The sequence below is a fragment of the Muntiacus reevesi genome, chromosome 2, assembly GCF_963930625.1.
Source record: "Muntiacus reevesi chromosome 2, mMunRee1.1, whole genome shotgun sequence".
Classification (NCBI taxonomy): Eukaryota; Metazoa; Chordata; class Mammalia; order Artiodactyla; family Cervidae; genus Muntiacus; species Muntiacus reevesi.
This window is the reverse complement of record NC_089250.1, coordinates 275,116,176-275,133,485: the sequence shown is the minus strand read 5'-3', so window position 1 is coordinate 275,133,485 and position 17,310 is coordinate 275,116,176.

Sequence of the window (17,310 nt, the reverse complement as noted above, 5' to 3'; positions counted from 1 at the left end):
CCCCAGGCCTCCCTATCTGATGCTCCATTCCTGGGAGCTCCAAGGAGGTGATCAGTCTCTTCTGCTTATTGGGGTAAGATCTCCTGACTGGGGATTGGCCCCAGGGCTTTACCTGACCCGTGGCCAATCCTGGTGAGTTGGTCTATCCCTTGAATGGGTCCAATCAGGACTCGGCCATCCAGAAAGTTGGAACAACGCTCCGGGAATACGATCAGGTGTCACGCCTCCTTGTTCATCTGGGGGCTCCTTCATTTTGACCTGGCTGAGCCATCAGTCCAGTGGCTCAAGGGGCCAGCGTGGTTGGAATCTCGCTGGGCCCTCCAGAAATGTTGCAGAAACCAGTACTCGAAAACCAAGCACCACACTCAGAGACTTGGAGAACTCCAGTTCAGTACACTGGTGGGCCCAGAGGAGTTAACCCTCCAAGACCCGAGCCCCAAAAAGGGGTGCAGGAGTTTTCATACAGGCATGATTAAGCAGGTTTGCAGCTTTGCAGGTGGTAGGGTGGTTGCAAAGAGCAAGACAAGGGTGAGTAAGATAAGCTCCAGTTCCCAGTATTGTGAGCCCCATTTTTTAGACCTACCTGATACGGAATTTGCAAGAAGCAAGCTGAGTCACAGAGGTAGAAGGAGCAGGAGGTCATGTAAAAATTGAACTTTTTCTCTTGACCATCACACATTTCATTGAAACTAAACCAGGGGCAGCAACGAAACTCTGGGTAAAAATGTATGTGCCTATACGCTCAGTCATGTCTGAATCCTTGTGACCCTTTGGACTGTAGCTCAGCTGGCTCCTCTGTCCATGCGATTTTGCAGGCAAGAATACTGGAGTGGAATGTCATTTCCTCCTCCAGGGGATCTTCCTGACCCAGTGATCAAGCCCAGGTCTCTTAGGCCTCCTGCATTGGCACTTAGATTCTTTAGTCATACTGCAAACTTGGAAGTCCAAAAGTATGTATGGGAATGGAGAAATAGCTGTGAAAATGATGCCTTAAATGCATATCTCATGATCACCAAAGAAAATAATGATCTGAGTTAAGTAATAAGTGAGTAACTATAGCCTGAGAAAAAATACCCGTGGCCTGAACGTTGAGAGTTAGGTTCTATTTGGTGGGAATGTTCGGACTTGAGCCCAGGAGACAGCGTGTCAGGTGACCCCAAGCCAGATGATGCTGAGGAAGCAAGGCAGGAGCCACACTATATACAAGTCTGTAGGAAGGGGCAGGTAAGCTGAATATTAAAGGTGACAATGAATGGAAAGGAAACACATCTCTCACATGAAGAGATTTAATGATCTTCCTTGTATGGGAAGATGGAAGCATCTGAAATTATTGAAATGGTTTCTTTCATATGCATCTAGCTATCTGGGGCCAATGCTTCTTCCTTGTCTGTTCACATCCTGATTCTAAGGAGACGACAGAGGACTAGAGATTTTGATGGCATCACCATCTCAATGGACATGAACTTGAGCAAAGTCCAGTAGACGGTGAAGGAAGGGGAAACCTGGCATGGTGTAGTCCCTGGGTCTCAAAAAGTTGGACACGACTGAGTGACTGAACAACAACAAACATAGAGACCGAAGCCTATCATACCCTGACTTCTGAATGGATGAGGGGGCTCCCTGATCACTAATTCACACCCTCTATGAATCAGTCTATTCAAGGACCAAAGTCTGAGCAACAGTGGTGGGTGGCAATCTCTCACCCCACCCCATCCCCACGCGCCCCAGCTCCTCAGCACTTACCAAATGGGAAATAACTGGTGGCTTCTGAATCGCGGCCTTTGTTTCACCTAGGCTCAGAGACCTGCATTTAGAAAAGGTTTCTTTAGTGTTAGAGTCAAGATTGCCGCATAAACGCCAATAACCTCAGATATACAGATGATACCACTCTACTGGCAGACAGTGAAGAGGAATTAAAGGGCCTCCTGATGAACGTGAATGAGGTGAGTGAAAAAGCTGGCTTAAAACTCATCATTAAAATCTATGATCATGACATCTGGTCCTATCACGTCATAACAAATAGAGGGGAAAATTGGATACAGTGACAGATTTTCTCCTTTGGGGCTCTAAAATCACCGCGGACGGTCCTTGCAGCCATGAAATCAAAAGATGCTTGCCTCTTAAAAGGAAAGCTATGACAAACTTAGACAGTGTATTAAAAAGCAAAAACATCCTTTGCTAACAACGTCCATCTAGCCTAAACTATGGTCTTTCCAATAGTCATTTGAGATTTGGACCATAAAGAAGGCAGGGCACTTAAGAACTGATGCTTTCAAATTGTGGTCCTGGAGAAAACTGGAGAGTCCCTCGGACAGCAAGGAGATCAAACTAGCCAGTCCTCCTGAAGGAGGAAGCAGACAGAACAGGCTCCATCTTGAAAGCAGGAGTCCATCTTGGGTCGGACTGTGGACTCTGAACTATATGCTCAGTATCTATGGAAATGACATAGCAATGGAAAACCAGACCCCCAGATGAAGGAGCCTCAGGACTTGTACCTAGACTGTCCATCGCCTAAAAGAATGTGCTAATTATCTCTGTAACAGAACAAAGTCATAAATCCCATCATGTTTATCAGGGTATGACCACAGGCCTATTGATAAATGTCCAGTGCTTAACTATCCAGGCTTATGACACCTGAATCATGGGTTAACTTCAATCGTTTCTCTCTTTTACCTTGTCCAGACTAGTTTCAAGGAATTTGGGGAGGTGGGTTTGAGCACGTACACTTAAGGTATATAAGGTTTTTTGAAAACCGGTCGCAGTCCCTGGCTAACAGGAGACTCTGCCTTGGGCCCGCTGGAGTAATCAACTGCATTCCAGTATCTGCACTGTCCTCCTGAGTGAGTTTGTTTCCCAAAACATGTGGTTACAACACTAAAGGATATCAATCCTGAATATTCACCTCTAGGACTGACACTGAAGCTAAATTCCAATATTTTGGCCTCCTGGTGTGGAGACTTGACTCATTGGAAAAGACCATACTGCTGGGAAATATTGATGGCAGGAGGAGAAGGTGACGACAGAGGATGAGATGGTTGTTTGGCATCACCGTCTCAATAGGAAAAGTTTCAGCAAGCTCTGGCAGATGGTGAAGGACAGGGACCCCTGGCGAGCTGAAGTCCATGGGCTTGCAAAAAGTCAGATACTACTGAGCCACTGAACAAGTCATATCCTTTTATGACTACTGAAAAAAACCATAGCTATATTTGCTGAAAACAAACTGTCATATTGTAAAAATCATAATTTCTGTAGTCATCACTGCATTTCCCAACATCCCTAAAATCCAAACACCAAATCACGTCGCAATGGGAGTGCGGATAGGAGTCACTGATCTCTCACTAAAAGAATATTTTCAACAGTTGAAAGTTTCTTATGCATGTTGAGAATTCATGATACTCCAAAGAAAGTGAGGATGCAGACAATGGAGAAAATGGTCTGGGACACAAGGAAGTAGTCTAAAGGGCAGGTCATCACTATTACAAAAAGAAATAGAAAAAAATAAGATGATAACAAATGCCCCAGGAAGAAAAATTAGGAGCAGAGAGCTAAAGGCTTGCTCCTTCTCAATGCGGACATTTTAGAAGGAAAAGCAGATGCAGTCCCAGACTCAGGACAGGATATTGACCTGAGAAGCTGCGATTCCCTCCTCTTCTTTCTCCTGCTCTGTCTCCTCTGGGATGTTATGCTGCAAACGCACTTCTGAGTTTTGAGAAAGTACATTGGAGGGCATCAGCACAGCTCTTTAAATGCAACCACTGCTCCTACAGACTGAAGGACCTTGAAAAGCTGAGAAGACCGACCTCTCCTGTCCTCTGTCTCAGGAGAGATTCAAGAAAAATCACTTCATACTTGGAGACCAGCCTATGAACCAAGTTCTTGATTGTTCTCTGCACATAGAGAGCTCCTAATGCTCTGCTCACACGGACGATGTGAGCTGACTGACTTTCCCGGTCCAAATCCAGCTAGACCAACCCTGCGGCCTCTCCTTGGACTGAAACTGGGCCTAAGCTCTCACAAATGGAGCCAAGTCCTTAACCCGGGGCTCCCCTTAGAATCCCACGGAGTACTGCCTACCCACCAGACTGACCAACACAAAACTCTGTGGGGAGGGCATCAGTCAGGTAATTTACGAGGCTGGTCACATGATCCTGAGGGGAAACCAGATGCAAACCTCTCGCCTAAATATTCTTTCTGAACCATTTCAGTGAATAGAAATCCCCGGTGGTCAGGTCCCCACCCTAAGAACTTGTGAATCTGCAGGTCTACAGTGGGGCCATGAATGGAGTCATCAGCAAATTCCGTTTATTCTGATGTTTCTTCCCCCAAACCAACGTCCAGGAGTCCTGAGCTCAAGGCCTCACACTCATCGCACCTGAGACCCCTCTGTAGGGGAGGATTTAGGGAGGGAATTTCTGAGAGAGGTCAAAGCTAGAATCAGGCAAAGAAAACATGAGTACATGCAGTTCAGCTTTTATAAGTTACCCTGGGTGAAGTGCTCTGGGCTCCCTAAGCTGATTGCGGATTAATCCATTTAAACCAAGGAAAGGATTCTGGTGAGCTCCTTGAGGGTGCTGCAAGGTTGTTGCTGAACCACAAAGATGCCGGGATTCTTTGCCTCCAGTGGAGAAGAATTCAATCCAGGGCCAGAGACAAGGCTTGACTGGATAGAGCTCTTGTGTAATAAAGCTTTATTAAAGTATAAAAGAGATAGACAAAGCTGTTGACATAGACATCAGAAGGGGCAGAAAGATTGCCCCCTCGCTAGTGTTAGCACTGGAGTTATATACTTTTAAATAGTTATTACAGTGAATCAAAAGAATGTCAGGAGGTTGTAAAGACCTCACTAGACCAACTCCCATAGTTTATATTTTAAGGTAACAGGATTAGCCAGAAGGTTTTTTTTTCAGAGACTGTTTTCAAGCAGGATAGATTATTTTTATATAATCCTAAGAATGCAAGATGGTTGTCTGAGGAGGCCTTACAAATAGCTGTGAAAAGAAGAGAAGCAAAAAGCAAAGGAGAAAGGGAAAGTTATTCCCATTTGAATGCAGAGTTCCAAAAAATAGTCAGGAGAGATAAGAAAGCCTTCCTCAGATCAATGCAAAGAAAGAGGGGAAAACAACAGAATGGGAAAGACTAGAGATCTCTTCAAGAAAACTAGAGATGCCAAGGGAACATTTCACGAAAGATGGGTTCAATAAAGGACAGAAATATTATGGACCTAACTGAAGCAGAAGATATGAAGAAGAGGTGGCAAGAATACATAGAAGAACTGTACAAAAAAGATCTTCACGACACATAAAATCACGATGGTGTGATCACTCACCTAGAGTCACACATCCTGCAATGTGAAGTCAAGTGGGCCTTAGAAAGCATCACGAAGAACAAAGCTAGTGGATGTCATGGAATTCCAGTTGAGCTATTTCAAATCCTGAAAGATGATGCTGTGAAAGTGCTGCACTCAATATGCCAACAAATTTGGAAAACTCAGCAGTGGCCACAGGACTGGAAAAGGTCAGTTTTCATTCCAATCCCTAAGAAAGGCAACCTCAAAGAAGGCTCAAACTACCGCACAATTGCACTCATCTCACACGCTAGTAAAGTAATGCTCAAAATTCTCCAAGCCAGGCTTCAATAATAGGTGAACCATGAACTTCTAGATGTTCAAGCTGGTTTTAGAAAAAGCAGAGGAACCAGAGATCAAATTGCCAATATCCGCTGGATCATCGACAAAGCAAGAGAGCTCCAGAAAAACATCTATTTCTGCTTTATTGAGTATGCCAAATACTTCAACTGTGTGGATCACAATAAACTCTGGAAAATTCGAAAGAGATAGGAATTCCAAACCACCTGACCTGTCTCTTGAGAAACCTGTATGCAGGTCAGGAAGCAACAGTTAGAACTGGACATGGAACAACATACTGGTTGCAAATAGGAAAAGGAGTATGTCAAGGCTGTATATTGTCACCCTGCTTATTTAACGTCTATGCAGAGTATATCATGAGATACTCTGGGCTGGATGAAGCACAAGCTGGAATCAAGATTGCCGGGAGAAATATCAACAACCTCAGATATGCAGATGACAACATCCTTATGTCAGAGAGTGAAGAGGAACTAAAAAGCCTCTTGATGAAAGTGAGAGAGGAGAGTGAAGAAGTTGGCTTAAAGCTTAACATTCAGAAAACTAAGATCATGGCATCTGGCTCCATCACCTCATGGGATCTAAATGGGGAGACAGTGGAAACAGTGTCAGACTTTATTTTTTGGGGCTCCAAAATCACTGCAGATGGTGACTGCAGCCATGAAATTAAAAGACACTTACCCCTTGGAAGGAAAGTTATGACCAACCTAGATAGCATATTACAAAGCAGAGACATTACTTTGCCAACAAAGGTCTGTCTCGTCAAGGCTATGGTTTTTCCAGTAGTCATGTATGGATGTGATAGTTGGTCTGTGAAGAAGGCTGAGCACCAAACAATTGATGCTTTTGAACTATGGTGCTGGAGAAGACTCTTGAGAGTCCCTGGGACTGCAAGGAGATCCAAGCAGTCCATCCTAAAAGAGATCAGTCCTGGGTGTTCAATGGACGGACTGACGCTGAAGCTGCAACTGCATTGCTTTGGCCACCTCATGCGAAGAGTTGATTCCTTGGAAAAGACCCTGATACTGCGAGGAGTTGGGGGCAGGAGGAGAAGGGGACGACAGAGGATGAGATGGATGGATGGCATCACCGACTCGATGGGCATGGGTTTAGTAGACTCGGGGAGGGGGTGATGGATAGGGAGGCCTGGCGTGCTGTGATTCATGGGGTTGCAAAGAGTCGGACACAACTGAGCAACTGAACTGAACTGAATGTAGATGGGGTAAAAAAAAACAAACAAACAAACAGCAAACTTTTGTCCTTCCTTCCTCCTTGAGAATTCCAGATCCCTCTCTCCTTGGGGACCCCCGGACTTCTTATCAACCTGCTTAGATATTGACACACTCATTCCTTCCATTTCTTTTAGATTTATGCTTCCAAGGGAAAAGGACATTGTTTTCATTCCATAATTACTTCTGCCATTTGGGGATATGGTCCCTAAATTGTTGAGATAACATATTTTCAGTTAAGTATAAACTCTAATATATCTTTCTCCTGCCGCTAAGTCGCATCAGTCGTGTCTGACTCTGTGCAACCCCATAGACAGCAGCCCACCAGATTCCCCGTCCCTGGGATTCTCTAGGCAGTAACACTAGAGTGGGCTGCCATTTCCTCCTCCAATGCGAGAAAGTGAAGTCACTCAGTCGTGTCCGACTCTAAGCAACCGCATGGACTGCAGCCTACCAGGCTCCTCCATCCATGGGATTTTCCAGGTAAGAGTACTGGAGTGGGGTGCCATTGCCTTCTCCGATATACTTTGCTGGGTTCTTTAAATAGTCTCCCAGACCCTCCTTGATTCTTTATATTTCTTGATAAGAGTACAGCTTATTAATTCTCACAGACTATTTCTCCCGATGGGTACTTCATGAAGAGGCAACAGCTTGTGTGGCTGTCCTCAGCCTCTCTGGCTGCTCTGCGCATACCATCCCAGGCACAGATTGGAGAAACCTTTTTTTTTTTTTTTTTAATCTGTTTCCTGTCCTCCATCTCATCCTGTATTTCACCCTTAGTTTTTGCTGTCTGAGGTTCTCTTACTTTGGTGGTCTGAGTTTCTATTGAAACCAGAGCAGTCTGAAGTTGTACTGGGATAGGAGTTGTTTGGACCTCTACTTGGGCCGTTTGAACCTCAGTTTGTGTTTCTACTGAGATCAAGGCAAACCTTCCTGGGGTGGGGGGTGGGGGGCGGTTCCCTGACTTTCAGTTTGCTCAGGTGGGAGCCCCGGGTATGGGGGCAAAGTAGGAGGAAAGGAGGGAGCTGAAGGTTTCACAGTCAAATCTATACTCTTAGGACATAAGTCTGGCATGCCTCACAGTGAGAAAAAGGGCAACACATAAGCTACTTCTACCCATTCCCCCTGTTTTCTACAGAACCGGTCTAAAAACAGTACTATAATTAAGAGACCCTCCAACTGGCCACCGTTTGCCATCCTCCAAGCATACCGTGGCCATGCAGTATCACATAGCAAGATCAGGCGTGTCTCCTTTACGCTCTGGGGATCAAGTCTATCCCAGTTTTTCAGGATATAGTTCAAAGGAGTGAGGCTGCAATAGTTAGCTCCCATCTGTAAGAGAGAAAAAAAGTGGCCAGGGCCATCTTTCTACCGGAGGCGTCCCTCTCTGCTCTAGATCGGGGTGTAGACAGACTTTACTCCAAAGCTTTCCTTCCTTGGTCAGACCTAGTCTGTCCCTTACCGATCCAGGCGTCGCATTCATCCCTCCCGGTTCTGCCACAGAGATGGGGTGGAGATGCACCAGGGGCAGACCTGATGGCATCCCTGACTGACGCCCAGCTCCTCGCCATTAAAGCCTTGCTTGCCTCTGATGCCACCTGGGGTGCCCTCAGAGTAACCTTCCGGAATGCCTCCCAAGCTAAGACCTCTGGGGGAAACTTTCATCACCTGAGTGCATGGGCACAACCCTGACTATATTCCTGGCCACAATAAGACAGATACAAACATAAAACTGAGATGTTCCTTCCAAGCATCATCGCACCAGTGTAAGCGATAGCAAAAGAGATGGAGAAGGGCTCGCCTGTGAGGAAAAAGTGACTTTTGTTCTTGAGTTATTAGGGCCATCCTTCCAGCTTATTCCGATTCCACGGAAAGAACTAGGAGTTGGGACAACAGCTCCTGGAAAGCAGCCTCTGGTCCACTGAGAGCGTGTTACCACAGGAAGAAACCCACTGCACTTCCGATCTGAGTAACCGTTATCCTCAGAGATGCTCGTGGAGCGAGAGCTCCATCTAGCTTCCTGACTTCCCATACCTAGCGAAGCTAGGCGCTTCCTGACTTTCCATTCCTAGTGAAGCTAGGCGCTTCCTGACTACCAGTCCAAGTGGGGGAGCGAAGTAACAGCACACAGTAACAGCATAGATCACAAGTCCCTTGAAAGTCTAGGATTTGACAGATAGGTTAATCGTTCTAGCTCCCAAGAAGTCATGAAATGGCCAAAGAAACTGGAAAGTTTGACCGAGAAAGGAGAGTTCGGTCCACACGCTTGCCCATTTCTAGTCAGTGCCCGAAAGAGACATTGGCTGCCTCTTGTCATTGGCAGGTCGGTATAAACCCCCAACAGGTTTCTGCCCTAAGGCGTATGAGGTCACCGAGGAACCGCAGAGCAGGCCTCCTCGCTTGCTTCACGCAGGGAATCTCGTTCATTCACACAAGCACACTGCAGAGTTAGTGAAGTGTAGCAGAAACGTGTTCACTAGAGCACAACCTACCAGACCTCCAAGCATCCTCACCTTGCCCTGAAGAATCCTGGATGAGACCCCAAGATGAAAGATTGCTGCAGAACCATGAAAGACGCCTGGATTCTTGGCCTCCTGAGGAGAAGAATTCAATCTGGGGCCAGAGACGAGGCTTAATTGTTCAGAGCTTTTGTGTAACAGTTTTATTAAAGTATAAAAGAAATAGAGAAAGCTTTTGACATAGACATCAGAGGGGCAGAAAGAATGCATCCTCACTAGTGTTAGCAATGGAGTTATATCCTTTTAATTAGTTACTACAGGGAATCAAAAGAATTTCTGAAGGTTGTAAAGACCTCACTAGACCCACTCCAATAATTTACCTTTTAAGATAACATTATTCTCCAGAATTTTTTTTTTCAGAGACTGTTATCAAGCAGGGTAGATTATTGTTATAATCCTCAGAAATATAGAGTAAAAAAGAAAAACGCTTTTTCTTTCGAGAATTCCAGACCCCTTTCTCCTTGAGGACCCGCGGACTTGTCAACCTCCCTAGAAAGTGACTCTCTCAGTGTGATTGAAGAGGGTCCTGTGAATAGACCCTGGGGTTCAGCAAGACTGCTGATCTCAAGGAAGATGATCATCTAGTGCAGGTGCTCACAGGACTGCCTTCTCTGAGTTCAGGGAACTGCAGGTTACCTGCTCCCCAGACAGATGCTGAGGCAGCAACAGCATGGAGCAGTTTAGGGAAACTGTCAACAATACTCTATATAATCCTTCTTATTAGAACCATCACAGTATCCAAGTAGTTAAAAAATGGGAGAAGAGATACAACATAGAAATGAGGGAATATATATGAAGTTATGAGAAGTTTAAAGCCAGTGAGCAAAGTAATTTCCACATATGTCATCTCTCTGTGTTACCAAAGAGTTCGTTGTGGTCTCCTCACTACAACCTTAAATAAGGTGGGAGAGGTTATTGTTGCTGGTGGGTTAACATTTCATTCATTGCAATCAACTGAAACACTAAAAGTCAATCACTGGTATTCATAACCATCTGTTAATTTAACACATAGTTGAAATAAAACCTTTTACAATCCACAGTATGATCCATGATTAAATACAGATCAAAAGTACAGAGAGAGATATTCATCTTTCTGTTATAATGATGTGAGATTTGTGATTTTTACAGCTTACCAAACAAAGCCTAGGAAGCACTTACCAAGCATGGTATACACTAATTCCATGCCTTGCCTAGGAAGGGTTTCTAATACATTTATAGGTTGTCACAGAAGCTGTCTTTATTTCAACACTGTCAAGAAATATTCATGACTAGTGTTGATATTATAAAGATACATCAATATTGCAGTGAAGTGTCATTGTGTTCTTCTTACAAATCAAGGATATTACCATTGAAACCTTACCAGCAGCTTCTGCTTTCCTTTAATACATGGAAAGATTGAAAGATCACTGACATCATGGCAACTCCCAGATATTTCACATCAATGACAGACACCTCCATTTAGATGCTCACTGTCCATTTTACATCATGGTACCCTTCATCTTCTAATGGAGGATAGATAGAAATGGTTGCAACACAATATAAAAAGGCTAATCTTTAATAAACCGTCAAAAACCTCCGTTTGCAAACACACCAGAAACAAAGCATAGTATGCATTACTTGAGTGCTGAGTCACATTCACTTCAAATACTCTCAGTTCACGTCACTGTGAACAAGCATACATACATTGCTAAGAATTGAAACGTTCTAACCATCAACCTTCATCTCACAATTCATGCTAATATATCCATTTTCTATGTGTTTAACTATGGAGTACTCCCTACAGTCATTCTCCTGCAGAGAAATTTCAGAAAAGAGGATTGATGACATGCCTTCTACTATGTAATCCCTGATAATTATTTCAATTTAACATTTGATTAAATACCTTTTGACATATTTGTTACATCATCTCTGTAGGTTTCTTATATAAACTCTTCTGTTTTCTGATGCATGTTTTGGGAAAACCTATTCCAGCACATGTTCCATTACTAGGGTTTCTCTCCAGTGTCTTCTCAGATGTTTAGCGAGATGACTACTCTGACCAAAGGCTTGGCCACATTCAATACACTTTTAAGGTCTCTCTCCGGTATGCACTCGCTGATGCTGAGTAAGAAGTGAGAGACGAGGAAAGGCTTTGTTACATTCTTGACATTTATGAGGTCTCTCGCCAGTATGAATTCGCCGATGTTGAGTAAGCGTTGAGTTGTAAGCAAAGACTTTGCCACATTCAGTACATGAATATGGTCTCTCCCCAGTATGGATTCGGCAATGTTTAGTAAGACTAGAAACCTTAATAAAAGCCTTGCCACATTCTCTACATGTATAACGTCTATCCCCGGTATGAATTTGGTGATGTTGAGTAAGGGCCAAATTCGTAATAAAGGCTTTGCAATATTCTTTACATTTGTATGGTTTCTCCCCAGTATGGATACGATGATGTGCAATTAACTCTGAGTGACAAATAAAGGTTTGGCCACACTCTGCACAATGATAAGCTTTCTCTCCAGTATGAATTTGCTGATGTTGGGTAAGATGTGAGCAACGGATAAAGGCTTTGCTACATTTTTTACATTTATAAGGTCTCTCTCCAGTATGAATTCCCTGATGGTAGGTTAGAGATGAGTATTGAATAAAGGCTTTGTTACATTCTTTACATTTATAAGGTCTCTCTCCAGTATGAATTCCCTGATGGTAGGTTAGAGATGAGTATTGAATAAAGGCTTTGTTACATTACTTATATTTTTTTACATTCTTTGCATTCTTTACATTAAGGCTTCTATCCAGTATGAGTTTGCTGATGATCCATTCGTTCTGAGGAACAGACAAAGGCTTTGCTACATTCTGTACATTTATGTTTCTCTCCAGTATGAATCCGCCCATATTGAATAAGACTTGAATTGTAAGTAAAGGCTTTGCTACATTCTGTACATGTATAAGCTTTCTCTCTAGTATGAATCCGCTGATGTTGAGTAAGAACTGAGTGACCTTTAAAACGCTTTGCTACATTCTGTACATTGGAAAGGTTTCCTTCCTGTATGAATTTTCCTATGTTTATTTAGATTGGATGGCTTACTAAATACATTCCCACATGTCTTACACTTGTTTTCTTTCTGTGGATTCGGAACAGTCTGCAGTTGAATAAGTTCTGAAGACTGACTAGAAACTTTACCATATTCAGTACAAGTCCTCTCTTCAGTACAGGTACTCTTATTGAGAGAAAAACCTGACATTTGATGAAAGGCATTTCTACCTTTATGACTTTTAGAATCCTTGATTGAAGATTTGAGTCCCTGATGTGTCTTAAGGTTGGAGTCTCCTTCAACCCAGTTTCATTGCCTGAATACGTTCTCAGGCCACCAAAAATACTCTTGTAATTATTGGAGCTGGAGCTCTTACTTAAGGTCTGACTCATTTTATTGCACATGCAACGTTGCTTTGTATTAACCATATCACAATATGTATTGAACAATGATGGATTGCATCTCTTCCATTGTCATCAACATTATATATCTTGGAATGGAGAGAAAATATTTGTTGGGGGAAGAAAAATGACCCCCTGCTCACGGATCCCTCCAACTGATTAGATTGTGTGTTTTCCCACTCATTGTTAAATTGTAGGTGTTCAGACATGCTTGAATGTATGTTTAGTCGAAGCCTAAGTTCAGAAATGTCTGAATGTGCATTTGCAGTAGAGACTAGATTACCTTCCAGATTTTCCAGGTTTCATTTTAGAGAACATGCATGTCTCAAAAAGGGATGGAAATCTTTTCTTAAACACTTACACGTCTCGGCAGATGTTGAAGACTGAAGTGGGTGTTCTTCCCAATTTGACTCACATTGCTCATTTCTTTCTGCAGTAGTGTTAGTTTTATGTGTAACTGTCTCCATTTCTTTATGTCCATGTAAGCATTCTCTCTGTCTTTCATATACTCTCGTATATTCCCAGGCTTTCATTAAATTTACTTTTCTGAGGTGAAATATTTGACATATTCCTAGGTTTGTTTTTGAGGATACATCTTCTAATGTTGGATTCTTTGGCATCAAATCCTGGGTGTCTTGTGGAGACATAGCTGAAAGGTACCGAATAACAAATAATTTTACTTGCTATTCTCCGTGAATACCTTTAAAGATTTAGAGAAAATTGATGACCATTAGCTAGTTAAAAATAAAATAGAGATGGAAGGATCAAGATGCCAGAGGCATAGGCAGATGTGGAGATCATCTCTCTCTCCACAAATGAAAGAGAAATGGAACAACTCTCACAGACCCCAGCTGAACACTAGCAGGGATCCCTCGAAATCTAAAGAAACAAGAAAGATTCCTGCTGAGCCAGGTAGGACACGAGAAAGAAGGAAAAGGAAGAGGAGAGGAAGTGGGATGGGGCCTGCAACCCTGCGGGGAGATGAAAGTGAGAAGAGGTCTCCACATTCGGGGAAGCCCCTCGTCGGGCACTCAGTTTGGACAGGAGAGCCTCATTCTCTGTGGGAGAGAACATGGCAACCAGCGTGTGGCAGCAGGACAGGGTGAGACCTGCACACGGGGTCCTGACCCCAGCCCTGCCCACCCAGCCTGAGAGGCATGTGCACCACTGAAGACAAGGGCTGGGGGCTGAAATGTGGGGTTCAGAAAACAGACCCAGGCAGAGGATTGAGGATGGCTGTGAGGAAACATCCTGAAGGGATGGGGCTGTGGGAAGAGCTCTGCAAACGGGATGCTTGTGGTGGAAGCCTGAACCACCAGAGAGCAGAGTGGCATTGGTGAGTGATGCCCAACGAGTAAGCCCATTGCATCCCTTGTCCCTTGTGCTGGACCCTGCTCGCCAAGGACTATGAAGAACTCCACCCACGTAGGTCTCTTGAGTCCCCAGCCACGGCCTCCCCCATCGACCTCCTCCACAATCAGCAGACTCCTGTGTCCTGGAGCAGCTCAGGAGAAGACACCTGTGAGTTTCCCAAATGCTCAGATGGAGCTGAAACCACAGCTGAGCCCCAGGGATGAAGAAGAAAAGCTGACACCTCTCCCTGCAGCAACAGAAGCCACGGTCTTACACCCACGACCGCCCGTGCAACCGCAGCCCGTACAGAGAATCTGAATCACCTACCAGCGCTCTCTCAGTCAAGGCAGAGGTAGCTCTAGCTGCTGTAGACTCTGTGGGCTCCCACACATGGGGGCTGGGCCAGGACAGAGCCTGAACTGCCCCCGAGCACCACAGCAGGTCCAGCTCGACATTGAATGCAATCCCAAGACCTGACTTCACTGAATCTATGCCGGTGACTTGTGAAAACAACATTTGCGAGACACCAGGGCCATGGGCCATCATGCCCATGGTTAAGGTGGGGCCAAGAGCAGTGCCAACACTACATCACATGAGAGCCTGCAGAACTCATGGGATGGGGAACCAGAGCACACCCTGAGTGAACATCCCCAGAGAAGTAATACTCAGTGACTTTTCTCCATGTGCGGGTGCTCTAGTCCCACTTGCCTCACAACACAGATCAGAATCACAGCTAAGATTCAGGTCTGGGGGCTCTGTTCCACCATGTTGGGAGCAGGCACCACCAGAGAGAGGGCAGTAACAACCACAGAACAATGGGGAAACAGCCCTGAATATCCACAGCAGGCCCTGGTCACGGTTAAGAGCAATCAAAGCCCAGATCAAGAGGATAAGGGCACATACTTTGGGACCAACCTCACCCACCAAGGTGCAGACAACAGAAGGAAGACTAACTAGGTTCCTGTAGCCTTCAAAAGAGAGACCGCAAACTGAAGCTGGACAAAATGATATGGCAAAGAAACAGGTTATAGGGGAAGAAACAAGATAAAAACCTCCAAACACCACTGAATTCAGAGGTGATAGGCAATCTAATGATTACTTCCCGCTTTTAGTCCTCTTAAGGGAGACATCAAACACTTTCACAAATCCTAGGTGCCTAATAATTCGTAAATCTACCTCTTGCCTCACGTGTTTCTGAGAATGTTCTATTAGATGCTTCAGTCTAAAAATCATAAGTGACAAAGAACTAATCAGAAACTGAGGACACATAAGACAGTGTCCAAGGAAGCTGAAACAAATAAGAGAAACTTAATAAAGTACTAGTTTTAATAAATTAAATAAGAAGAGAGACTTTAAAACTATGACTAGAGAAAGGGGGAACTCTACTCATTGCTCTGTGGAGACCTAAATGGGAAGGAAATCAATAGAATGGTAAAGACTAGAGATCTCTTTAAGGAAATTAGAGGCACTGGGAATATTTCAAGCAAAGATGGGAACAATAAAGGACAGAAACAGGATGGACCTAAAAGGAGCATAAGATAATAAGAGAAGTTGGCAAGAATACATGGAAGAACTATACAAAAAATCTGAGATAATCACTGAGATAACCACGATGGTGTGATCACTCACCTAGGAACAGACATCTTGGCATCCAAAGTCAAGTCGGTCTTAGAAGGCATTACTACCAACAAAGCTAGTGCAGGTGATGGAACTCCAGCTCAGCTATTTCAAGTCCTAAAAGAGGATAATGTTAAAGTTCTGCACTAGATAAGCCAGCAAATTTTGAAAACTCAGCAGTGGCCTCAGGATGGGAAAAGGTCAGTTTTCATTCCAATCACAAAGAAAGGTAATGCCAAAGAACACTCAAACTACTACACAATTTCTCTCATTTCAAACAATAGCACAGGCTCAAAATTCTCCCAGTGAGGCTTTGACAGTACGTGAACTGAGAGCTTCCAGATGTTCAAGCTGGATTTAGAAATGGCAGAGGAACCAGAGATCAAATTGCCAACATCCCTTGGATCATATAAGAAGCAAGAGAGTTCTGGAAAAACAACCACATCTGCTGTATTGACTACACCACAGGCGTTGATTATGTGGCTCACAAGAAACAGTGGAAAATTCTTAAAGAGATGGGAACACGAGACTACCTTGCCTGCCTCCTGAGAAATCTGTATGCATGTCAAGAAGCAACAGTGAGAACTGGACATGTGACAATGGACGGATTCCAAATTGGGAAAGGAGTACGTCAGGGCTGTATATTGTTACCCTGCTTATTTAACTTATATGTACAGTACATCGTGCAACATTCCAGGTTGGATGAAGCACAAATTGGAATCAAGATTTCAGGGAGAAATATCCATAATCTCAGATATACAGATGATAACACCCTTATAGCAGAAAGCGAAGAGGAACTGCAGAGTCTCCTGATGAAACTTAAAGAAGCGGGTGCAAAAGCTGGCCTCAAACGCAACCTTCAAAAAATGAAGATCATGGCACCAGTCATATCCTTTCATGGCAAACAGTGGGAGGAACAATGTTAACAGTGACAGACTTTATTTTGGGGGTTCCAAAATCACTGCAGATGGTGACTACAGCCATGAAAATAAAAGACGCTTGCTCCTTGGAAGAAAAGCTATGACCAACCTAGGGAGCATATTAAAAAGCAGAAACATTACTTTTGAAAATGGTCCATGTTGTCAAAGCTATGGTTTCTCTAGTAGTCATGTATGCATGTGACATCTGGACCACGAAGAAAGCTGAGCGCCGAAAAATTGATTTTGAATTTTGAACTGTGTTGTTGGAGAAGACTCTTGAGAGTCCCTTGAACTGGAAGATCACACCGCTCCATCCTAAAGGAAATCAGTCCTGGATATTCATTGGAACAACATGGTGAAGCTGAAACTCCGATACTTTGGCCACCTGATATGAAGAACTGACCCACTGAGAAAGACCCTGATGCTGGGAAAGACTGAAGATGAGCGGACAAGGGGACGACAGAGGATGAGATGGTTGGATGGCATCACTACCTCGATGGCCAAGAGTTTGAGCAGGCTCTGGGACGTGGTGATGGACAGGGAAGCCTGGCTTGCTGCAGACCATGGATCGCAGACTCAGACTCGACTGAGTGACGGAACTGAACTGACTGAT